This window comes from Nicotiana tabacum, chromosome 5, assembly GCF_000715075.1.
Source record: "Nicotiana tabacum cultivar K326 chromosome 5, ASM71507v2, whole genome shotgun sequence".
Classification (NCBI taxonomy): domain Eukaryota; kingdom Viridiplantae; phylum Streptophyta; class Magnoliopsida; order Solanales; family Solanaceae; genus Nicotiana; species Nicotiana tabacum.
Window position 1 is genome coordinate 134,694,277 of NC_134084.1, and position 9,376 is coordinate 134,703,652.

Here is a 9,376-nt window from a genome sequence, read left to right on the forward strand (position 1 = left end):
CAGAAAATTTTCAAAATGAAAGAAAATTTTCTGCCCCAGTTTGACAATCTTTCTTATTATCATGATGTTTTTTCATCATCTATAACATTTCCTGTCCCTGCTTCAAATCAAAGAAAAAAAATTTGTTAGTTTAAAATGTGGCGAATGGTCGTGCCACTCCTGCTGGGGATGGTTTTCTCTTTCTCCTTTCCCTGCTTTGTGTTCCATTACATAACCAAAGCTTGCTGGGGATGAGATTATTTGTTGGGGATGATATTCCTGCTGGCGATCATATTCCTGCTGGGGATGGCTTTCCCCTTCTTCTTTCCCTGCTCCGTGTTGTCCGACCCTCTTGGAACTTGGTCGATAATCTGCCAGGGATGCTCTTTTTTCTTGACGATTCTTTATTCACCAATTGTTGCTTCCCACTTTTCTCCATACTCTCCCCGAGATCCTAGACCAATCCATTATTTGGTCTTGCAACGAACGTCTTTCTCGTTCCATTGCATTATCTTTGCCCCGTCCTATCCACATTGTGTTTTTGCACCATCTTGGCAACTGGTAATAAGCTCTGAAAATCCTTTTCAAAAACAAACTGCTGGGGAGGTAAAGTCTTTAAACCAAGAAATGAAAAAGTGACGATTTCAAAGATAGAAAAGAAGAAGTCTTTCTGAACAAATGCTGGGGAAAAAGAAAGAAAAGAACTTATCTGAATGATATAACTGATCCCAACTATCATGTCATGCATTCCGGATTAATCAACCCAGTCTACTTGTATCAATCAATCTTCCGGACGGCCTCAACTTGCTGGGGATAAACAGGCACTCAACTCTTTGCCAAATGCGGATCCTTTCTGCCAATCTTGTCTTGTCGCCTCATAGTGCCCTTCGAGGGGTTTTCACTAATAAGACTCTCTCATTTCTCTCAACTCCCGTCGCCTTATGGTGCCTGTGAAGGTTTTCACCGATAATACTCTCTCGTTTTATTTCTCTCGACTTACGTCGCCTTATGGTGCCTGTGGAGGTTTCCACCGATAAGACTCTCTCATTTTATTTTATTTTTTCCAGCTGGGGATTGGAGTGTTACCGATATGACTCTCTCTGCTGGGGATTCTTTTGGCTACCAATTCATTTCCAGCTTATGGTCCTCTTCTCTACTAGGGATCAGAGTATTATTCCCGTCTTCCATTTGCATGAATTGGCACTTCTCGGATACTGATCGGGAGGTCTTTTTTTGACATCAATATGGGTTTTTGCGTATGGCTAAAAGAAAGGGGTATCAAAAGGTTCAAAATAATTTTGATGGGTAAAAATATTACAACTCCTAGAATCAACTTTCTTTCCCACAATTATAAACCCAACTTCTGCCCCAATTTTCTTGCTTGGTTTTTTTTTGGTTACACTATGACCGAGCAGTGAGGCGCCTACGTATCCTTTTTGAGGAATCAAGTCAAACGTAGTTCCCAATTCTTTTGTTTTTCTTGTGACTTTTCTTTTGTCTTTATTATCATTATTTTTCTCTTCTCTTTTCTTTCATTTTCATTACCGATTCCAAAAGAGGGGTATGAAAGAATAAATAAGGCTCAAAAGGGGAAGCAAAGGTTGAAGTGTTTGTATGGAAGAACAAATTGCCTCAGTCATTTCATTCTCCGATACCATGCCAAATGCAAACAAACAACAATTACAATAAAAAGAAATCATACATAATATCTCTTAACTGTGTCAGAATTGATAGCCATGTCAACACATTTCCCTTCGATATCTGTTAAACATAAAGCGCCATTGGACAACACTCTGGTTACAATGAATGGCCCTTGCCAATTCGGGGTGAACTTGCCTTTTGCTTCGGCATGATGTGGCAGGATTCGTTTCAACACCTGTTGCCCCATTTCAAATTTTCTGGGGTGCACCTTCTTGTTGTAGGCTCTTTCCATTCTCCTTTGATACAATTCGCCATGGCATACCGCCGCCAAACTCTTTTCATCAATCAAGCTCAACTACTCCAATCGGGCCTTAACCTATTCATCATCATCAATCCCAGCCTCAGCGACAATCCGGAGGGACGAGATTTCAACCTCCGCCAGTATTACTGCTTCAGTTCCATATACCAACAAATAAGGAGTTGCCCCTACTAAAGTATGAACAGTAGTGCGATAACCCAACAATGCAAATGGTAGTTTTTCATGCCATTGCCTTGAACCTTCTACCATCTTCCGAAGTATCTTCTTTATGTTTTTGTTGGCTGCCTCAACTTCTCCATTCGCCTTGGGACGATATGGTGTGGAATTGCGGTGTGCAATCTTAAACTGTTGACATACCTCTTTCATCAAATTGCTGTTAAGATTAGCACCATTATCCGTGATGGTCACCTTTGGGATTCCAAATCTACAGATGATATGGGAGTGAACAAAATCTACCACTGCCTTCTTGGTTACCGACTGGAAAGTTTTAGCTTCAACCCACTTAGTGAAATAATCGATGGCCACCAGAATGAACCTATGCTCGTTGGATGCTGCTGGCTCAATTGGTCCAATGATGTCCATGCCCCAGGTAGCAAATGGCCATGGTGCTGACATTGTGTACAATTCTGTCGGCGGAGAATGAATTAGATCTCCGTGTATCTGACACTGATGGCATTTCCGTACGAAACTGATACAATCACGCTCCATAGTGAGCCAATAGTACCCTGCTCGAAGAATCTTCTTTGCCAATACATATCCGCTCATATGTGGCCCACAAACTCCAGCATGTACCTCTATCATAACTGTCGTGGCTTGACTAGCATCTATACATCTCAGCAATTCCAAATCTGGTGTTCTTTTGTACAACACTCCTCCACTAAGGAAAAATCCATTTGCCAGTCGTCGAATGGCTCTCTTTTGATCTCCGGTGGCCTGCTACGGGTATATCCCCATCCTGAGGTATTCCTTGACATCATAGAACCATGGTTCGCCATCCAGTTCTTCCTCTAACATGTTGCAATAAGCATGCTGATCACAAACCTGAATATGCAACAGGTCAACATGAATTTTGTCTGGGTGGTGCAACATCGATGCTAAGGTGGCCAAAGCTTCGACAACCTCATTATGAACTCTTGGGATGTGTCTGAACTCCACTGATCAAAATCGCTTGCTCAGATCGTGCAAACATTGTCGATATGGTATGAGCTTCAAATCCCTTGTTTCCCATTCACCCTGAATCTGATGCACCAGGAGGTCCGAGTCTCCCAAGACCAAGACGTCCTGGACATCCATGTCTGCAGCTAGCCGTAGACCCAAAATGCATGCCTCATACTCAGCCATGTTGTTGGTACAATAGAAACGCAGCTGTGCCATAACAGGATAATGATGTCCTGTATTAGAAATAAGTACCGCTCCTATTCCAACTCCCTTCGCATTTGCGGCTCCATCGAAAAAAGCTTCCATCCTGGTTCCTTGGTCATTTCCAACTCATCTATATGCATCACTTCTTCATCAGGAAAATACATCCTCAAGGGCTCGTATTCTTCATCAACAGGATTCTCAGCCAAGTGATCAGCCAATGCTTGGGCCTTCATGGCCGTCCTCGTCACATATACGATGTCGAACTCCGTGAGCAATATTTGCCATTTTGCCAATCTTCCTGTGGGCATAGGCTTCTGGAAAATATACTTCAGTGGATCCAAGCATGAAATGAGATAAGTAGTATATGATGACAGATGATGCTTCAATTTTTGGGCCACCCAAGTTAGGGCGCAACATGTCTTCTCGAGTTGAGTGTACTTAACCTCATAGCCTGTAAACTGCTTGCTGAGATAATAGATGGCTTGCTCCTTCCTTCCTGTAATGTCGTGTTGCCCAGTACGCAGCCAAACGAATTCTCCAGGACCATTATATAAAGAATTAACGGTCTTTCTAGCTCAGGTGGAACCAACACAGGTGGATTTGACAAATATCCTTTGATTTGGTCAAATGCTTCCTGACATTCTGCCGTCCATTCTACCACAACATCTTTCTTCAGTAGCCTAAAAATAGGTTCACAAGTTGCTGTGAGTTGAGGAATAAACCTGCTGATATAATTCAACCTTCCCAACAGACTCATTACTTCTGTCTTATTCTTCGGCGGTGGCAAATCTTGGATGGATTTGATCTTTGATGGGTCCAACTCAATGCCTCGCCGACTAACGATGAATCCCAACAGCTTTCTAGATGGAACACCAAATGCACATTTGGCCGGGTTAAGCTTAATATCGTACCTTCGAAGTCTTTGTAAAAACTTCCTTAGGTCTGCTATGTGGTCTTCCTGATGCCTGGATTTTATGATCACATCGTCCACGTATACCTCAATCTCTTTGTGTATCATGTCATGAAACACAGTAGTCATTGCTCTCATGTATGTTGCCCCAGCATTCTTCAAACAAAATTGCATTACCCGGTAGCAATAAGTCCCCCACGGCGTAATGAAAGTCGTCTTTTCCGCATCTTCTTCATCCATCAGAATCTGATGATACCCAGCATAGCAATCCACAAAAGACCCGATCTCACGTCCGGCACAATTATCGATCAAGATATGGATGTTGGGTAATGGAAAGTTATCCTTTGGGCTTGCCCTGTTCAGATTGCGGTAATCGACACACACCCTGATCTTCCCATCTTTCTTCGGCACTGGCACAACATTAGCCAACCAATCAGGATATCGAGTGACCAGAATAACCTTTGCTTGCAGCTGCTCGGTTACTTCCTTTTTAATCTTCACACTCATGTCTGTTTTGAACTTCCTCAATTTCTGCTTGACGGGAGGGCATACCGGATTAATGGGCAATTTGTGAACCACTAAATCCGCGCTTAACCCCGACATGTCATCATACGACCATGCAAAAACTTCTTTGAACTCAATAAGTGCTTTGATTAGTTCTTCCCTGATATTTGGTGCAATGTGGATGCTTATTTTAGTTTCCCTGATATCATCTGCATCCCCTAAATTGATGGCTTCCGTGTCATTTAAGTTGGGCTTGGATTTCTCTTCAAACTGGCTTAACTCTCTGTTTATCTCTTCGAAGGGTTCGTCCTCTTCGTATTCCGATTCATCATCATAATCGACCTCTTGTACAATTAGTTCGGAATCAGATTGATTTTTTAGACTGGGTTGAAGATCCATTGTGTATGTCATGTCATTAGAACCAATATAAAGAGAACTGTTCAGAAAGAGAAAAGAAAAAAACAAAATTAGAACAAAATAAGAAGAAAAAAGCTTTCACTTTATTAAAATATGGGATAATAGAGTTTCACACTTTGCCGAATACAAAACAAAACTGGATTACAACCCTGGAATAATCCAAAAAGACAAGAAAGAAAAATTAGAGCCCACTACCAAGACTCCCTCCGGGTAGGAAGGGGAGTAGCCATCCAATTGTTGATATTTGCCCTAGGCCCCACAAACTGTACATCTAACCTACTGGACCCTTCTCCAGCTTTTATCATGTTGACATCGGCGAACAAACTTTCAAAGCCCTCATTCAAATCTCCATCTGGCCCAATCAGTGGTCCAAGAACTTTCGGGACCGACAACTTTCTGATACCTGCTCTCACAAATGATCTGGATAGGCGCGAGATTGGCTTGGAAAAGACCCAGACTCTTTTCTTCAACTTGCAGGTCCGTCTCACATCCGCCGCTGTAGGCTTGAACCCCAACCCAAAGGTATCCGGATTTTTGGGCAAAGAAACCGGCTGAATAATACCCTGAAGATCAGCCCCTAAACCTTTGCCTGGCACAAACCCGTTCTTCAACATCTCCGAGGCTACCATGATAGTTGCAGCTTCTATTTGGGAAGTGGGATGCTTTCACCTTCGGGAACTTTGTCCACTGAAACCGTATCAAAAACCTGGTAAACCCACGGCCCCTTGTCATCGTCAGTCTCTATGAAGGGTACGATGGCATCACTTACGGCGCTTGCATTGCCTTCCCCATGTACTGCGATCTCCTGCCTATCCCACTCAAATTTGACCATCTAATGTAATGTAGAAGGGACTGCTTTGGCGGCATGGATCCAGGGTCGCCCCAACAGAAGATTATATGACACTGCTACGTCTAACACTTGAAACTCCATGGTGAACTCGACTGGACCAATTGTTAATTCAAGTATGATGTCACCCACTCTGTCTGTACCACCACCATCAAACCCTCGAACATAGATGTTGTTCTTGTGAATCCTGTCATCATCGACCTTTAGTTTGTTCAATGTGGCCAAAGGACAGATATTGGCACTGGACCCATTATCAATCAGTACTCGAGTGACTACCGAGTCTTCGCACTTCACGGTCAAATAAAGGGCTCTATTATGTTCTGTACCCTCCACGGGCAACTCGTCGTCTGAAAAAGTGACCCTGTTGACCTCGAAAATCTTGTTTGCTATTTTCTCTAGATGGTTCACAGAGATCTTATCCGTAACATGGGCTTAGTTCAGAATTTTTATCAATACTTGGCGATGCTCATCTGAATGGATCAACAATGATAATAATGAGATCTATGCCGGGGTCTTCCTCAACTGCTCAACAATGGAGTAATATTGCGCCTTCATTTTCTTTAAAAATTCTTCCGCCTCTTCCTCGGTAACTGGATTCTTTGTCGCTACTGGATTGGCCCTTCTTATCTCTGCGGGAGTGAAACACCTTCCCGAACGAGTTAACCCCTATGCCTCACATATTTCTTCCACAACCTCCTTCCCCTTATGCATTACCATTACTTGACTGTAGCTCCACGACACCGTTTTCTCGCTGATTATCGGCAACTGCATTACTGGCCTGATAACAACTGGTCCTATGCATGCCCCCTTAACGGCTACGGGCTTGCTTGATATCCCTTGCACCGTTGCTTTGACCGGCACTGGATTCTTGGCAACATCAGACGAACTCTTCCCCATCACCACCATTGATTTGCCTTCTACCCTTTCCGACTGTACTACCGCTTTTCCACTGATCAACTTTTCTTTTGGACTGACACGGATCATCATTACCGTTTGTTAGGGCTTCTTGAGCTTCCCTCCTTCGTGCACTAGCTCGATCATGTGGGCTTCATGGTGTGCCGGCAACAGGTTCTGATTGATGTTAGGTGTCTCTGGCTCCTGGACCTCGATCCTATTTGTGTCAATAAGATCTTGTATGACAGTCTTCAACTTCCAACACTTCTCAGTATCATGCCCGAGAGCCCCCAAGCAATATTCACAGCTTACCGAGTGGTCCAGATTTTTGGGAAGGGGATTTGGCAATTTGGGCTCCACAGGACTCAATAGACCTAACTGCCTCAATTTGTGGAATAGAGTAGTATAGGTTTCTCCCAGCGGAGTGAATGTTCTCTGCCTCTGCACCCTTTCATTCCTGAGAGTCTGATTCCCACGGAAACCTGGTCCCGAAGGATTCCTGTAGGCCCTTGGTGGTGGATATGTGTTTTGTGGAGGTGGATATGTGTTTTGTGGAGGTGGATATGTATTTTTTGGAGGTGGATATGTATTTTAGGGAGCCAGTGCATGCCATTGCGGGCAAGCCGGAGGCTGGGTGTAAGTTTGGGCCTGATGGACAGAGAAATGTGGCTCTTGTGGTGGGTAGTAGGGCTGTGGAGGGCCGTATGGAATGTATAGGTAATTTGAGTGATGGGGTCTAGGTTGGTAGTGAGGGGGGGACCTCCGGATCTGGACCAATTACCTGCCTCTATTGTTGCGACCTCTTCTCTTTTCTTCTTCCCGAGCGCACCTCCCGTGCCGCTCTGAATGGCCTGAGTTGTTGCTTTGATTGCCGAATAGCTCAGGCTTTTGTTGGACTTAAGTCCCTCTTCAATCATACCGCCCATTTTCACCACCTCGTTGAAAGATTTGCCAACTGACGTCACCAAGTGACCAAAGTAAGTTGGCTCTAGAGTCTGCAGAAAGTAGTCCACCATTTCCCCTCTCTCATCGGAGGATCCACTTTTGCTGCCTGTTCTCTCCACCGGAACCCAAATTCTCTAAAGCTCTCTCCCGTCTTCTTCTCAAGTTTCAACAATGTGAGATGGTTAGGGACGATCTCAAGGTTGTACTGGAAGTGACTTGCAAATGCTTGTGCTGGATCGTCCCAGGTGTATCACCTGCTCGGATCCTGTCTTGTGTACCATTCCAGTCCAGACCCACTTAGACTTTGACCAAAGTAAGCTATTAGCAGCTCATCTTTACCACCGTCCCCTCTCATCTTACTGCAAAAACCTCGTAGATGTGCCATTGGATCACCGTGCCCCTCGTATAGATCAAACTTTGGCATCTTGAACCCTGCCAGCAACTGAATGTTGGGGAATGGGCACAGATCTTTGTAGACACTGACTTGGTTGCCTAACCCATGGATATTCCTGAAGGACTGCTCTAGGCTTTTAAACTTTCGAAGCACTTCGTCTTGCTCTGGGCTCTTAGCCGGCTTTTCAGTCTCTACCGGGATCTCGAAGTGAGTATTATAAGTATGAGGCTCGGGTGCTTTGAAGGTTGGTTCAGGGGGTAATATTGGTTATCGTGAGCCTAAAACAACGGCTCGCTGGATGATCTTTGCAGCGTGGCTGGTGGGGGTGCCACGAAAACAGGAACATTTAGTGGAGAAGGGTTCTGATTGGGTTGTGAAGCTTGGGGATCATGGCATTTCTTCCCTGATAGTATTGGTGACTGGGGAAGCTTGTCGAAGGGCCGGGGGGAGGGTATTCCGGCGTGTATCCTGGTGGGAGAGTGGGAATAACAGGAGGGTCAGGCACTTTTTGTACCCTAGCTAAAGCCAGCTGCATTTCTTTCATCTCCTGTCTCATCTTATCCATTTCCTCCTTCAGCATTTGATTCTCCATCCTTTCATCCTCGACACTTTGGTCAGAACTAGTCATGCTTTTTAGTACAGGCCCTTTGGATCTCGTTTGGTAATGGTAATCTGCCAGAACGTTCTAACGAACTAACTGGTTCGAAATCTCTAGATCAACAACAAACTTGTTAGCGTTAGAGTTTAACACATATTGCAATTTCACGTTGGGGATGCAATGTTCCTAGGCAATTTAACCATTTCTAACCAGTGTTTGCTTCGACCGCATGCGTCATTCCGGCTTACTTTGTTTGTGCCTCGTTTAAGTGTTTTTGAAACTTTCTTTATCTCTCTTTTGATTTCTTTCTTTTCCTTTCTTTCTTTTCCTTTCTTTTATTCACTTTGCCTTTCTCTTTTTCTTTTTAGTGGTGGTCGAATCTTATGTGGATTGCCTACGTATCATGTCCCTGCATGAATCAGACCGAGCGTAGTTCTGCCCTATAAGTGCGGAAAATAAAGACACCATTTTTTGGGTTTTTCAACCTTTACTAGCAAAACGTTTTATTACAAGGCAAAATATTTTTGAAAGGAAATTGACAGACTTGATACAAACTACAGACTTTA